This window comes from Vicia villosa, linkage group LG1, assembly GCF_029867415.1.
Source record: "Vicia villosa cultivar HV-30 ecotype Madison, WI linkage group LG1, Vvil1.0, whole genome shotgun sequence".
NCBI lineage: Eukaryota > Viridiplantae > Streptophyta > Magnoliopsida > Fabales > Fabaceae > Vicia > Vicia villosa.
Genome location: NC_081180.1, coordinates 69,450,484 through 69,452,879, shown reverse-complemented (window position 1 = coordinate 69,452,879; position 2,396 = coordinate 69,450,484). Strand labels below are relative to the sequence as shown.

Genomic DNA, 2,396 nt, shown 5'->3' with positions numbered 1-2,396 from the left:
AGCAAAGGATGTCTCGACAGTGCCATAGAAGTTAATCAGAGACTCTTAATGGTAGCTAGGAAGTTCAGAGGAAGTTACCAATGTGGCGAATAATTTGAAGCAATTTTCAATCAGTAACACGATTGGAAGTAAACTAGAAGTCTGAAGCACGCGTAGGGAGATACGTACTACTGAGGAAATAACCATTGTTGACTGTTATTATTAGAGTAGTATATAATGCAAGCTTAGGCATGTAATCTTGGTTGCAAAAATATCATTTATTCTATATAAAACTAAAGTACCCAAATTACTGAGCGAAACAGTTTGTAAGAAATGTATGAGTTTGTGTCCTTGTCTTTTACTTTTTCAAATCTCCTTAATTGAAACATATTACTTTAATGTCATTTATTATACTTTTTGTTTATTATCATTATCCAAAGTTTATTGTAGTTAAAGTTTACGTCAATGGCGAGCCAGGAATATTATGAAGCCTGGGTAAAAATATAAAGACCACAGATTCATATTTTGTATTCATCACAATGTTTCAAAATAGATTCTACAAGATATCTTAGTAAAAATTGATTGTTCATATAGTTTAGTAAATAAACTAATAAAAAAATTTCATACAAGCAACGTGAATCCTGTAAATTTTTTAGTACCACCTTCTTTAGTTGAGTATCGACATCATATTCAACATCAGATTCCTTGAAAAATGTCTCCAAATTAAGCCAACCTAGATGGATTTTTTGCGCGAAAACAAGATGCATGACTATTACTCACATGAACTACAATGCAATCTGATCATTCAAATTTTAAATTATAAAATATGAATTTACATTACAGTTGATCAAAAGATGAATTCATAATCTTTCTGTTCTCAATAATCATGTTGTATAGGAATGATTTGTTAGTTTATATATCGATATCAAGCTATATAGAAACAATTACACACACATTACTATTCTTTTTTGCTTGAGCAAACACATGCCCTTCTTATTTTCTCAGTATTTTAGCTTGTGTGTGAAACTACAAGTCACCAAAATAAAAGTCAATGTCACACATAAGCGATGAAAATAAGCACATATAGTATTAATATTTATATTCAGAGAATACATATGTAAAAACACTTAACTTTGTCATATACATAAATGTGTAACACAGTAAAAAAATTGTAGAATGAATTGAAAAACAGAATACAAATTCAAATTGTTATAATTATTCATTATATATTTCAAGCTCCTGCATCATGGTCGGTAAAGAAAGAACCAATGCTACATCCTATAACTCTAAAATAAAATGTTGATGGTGATTATGAGTTACCCTTGGAAGAAGAAACCAAAGCAATGCTCATCCGACGATACTGCACGACTGGTGGATTAAACCGTCCACTCTTAAAGAAGCTTCCAAACTTAGCTCTAATTTGAAAAGAAACATAACCACGGTTCAACACCGTATTTCGTAAGAAACATAAGCAAAAAAGGAAAAGAAACTTGGTTAAGATAATTTACCGAACGCTTAGTGTACAAGTTGCAAAATGGTGGTAACGACATCGATAACAATTTGATACATAAGCCACAACCTGCAACAATAATAGTCATCAACAACAACAACAACAATAATTCAACATCGTGAAGTGAAAGAATTGAAGCGAAAATAATCCAGAAATTGGCTAAAGCATTATATCAAACACCTTACTGGCAAGACTAAAAGTTGAATTTTCTGCATTAGATGTGAATTCACGACATCATGTCTTTTTATCTTTTTTATGTGAACTCACGACTTATAATACATGAAATGGACATGAACTTTCTCTTTATTTTAAATTGAGAACATAATAATCGGACAAACCAACAACTTTTCGGTTCAAACAAAAACAAAGTGGAAATAATGAAAAACATGAAAGACAAAAACAAGACTACCAGTGGCGACGATGAGTGGATTCTGGTGGCGACTCATGAAGGGACTGGTTGACGTCATGAGCGGCTGAGACGTTGAGGAAGCGGCGGGGCGGCATGGAGATTATGTTGGGGTGTGTATGGTGTGATGAAAGTGAGGAATATTGTGTGAAAGTGAAAGAGATTGAATGAAAGGTTGTTGGAAGTGGTGTTAGGGCTTGAGGTTACACGAGGAAGAGCCTGGGTAGTTGCCCAGCCTCGCCGGAGCTTAGCTCTGCCACGGGTTTACGTCTAGTTTGTGTACAAATTTTTAAATCCAATTCCCAAATACTTTTTATACTTTTAATTGTATCATTTTTCTGCACAAATTGTCTTTGAGCTTTGTTGAGTCAATTTATTAATTGAACTAAATTTGTGATTGTTTACTAAAAACATTAGTAAATAAATTGGCATACCTAGTGAGACCTGTTAGTTCTCTATTTTGTTATTGGCATTAATTTTATTAAAACAAGCATAGCAACA

At 32.7% G+C, this 2,396-nt stretch overlaps 1 long non-coding RNA gene across 1 annotated transcript; it reads right to left on the bottom strand.

Annotated features, from left to right (window-relative positions):
* Positions 1-1,221: 1,221 nt before the first annotated feature.
* On the bottom strand, positions 1,222-2,136 carry LOC131608839 (uncharacterized). The gene is made up of 3 exons (XR_009285859.1): positions 1,899-2,136; positions 1,488-1,558; positions 1,222-1,394 (listed from the first exon to the last, which is right to left on the bottom strand). It is a non-coding gene; the product is annotated as an uncharacterized LOC131608839 (long non-coding RNA).
* Positions 2,137-2,396: the final 260 nt, after the last annotated feature.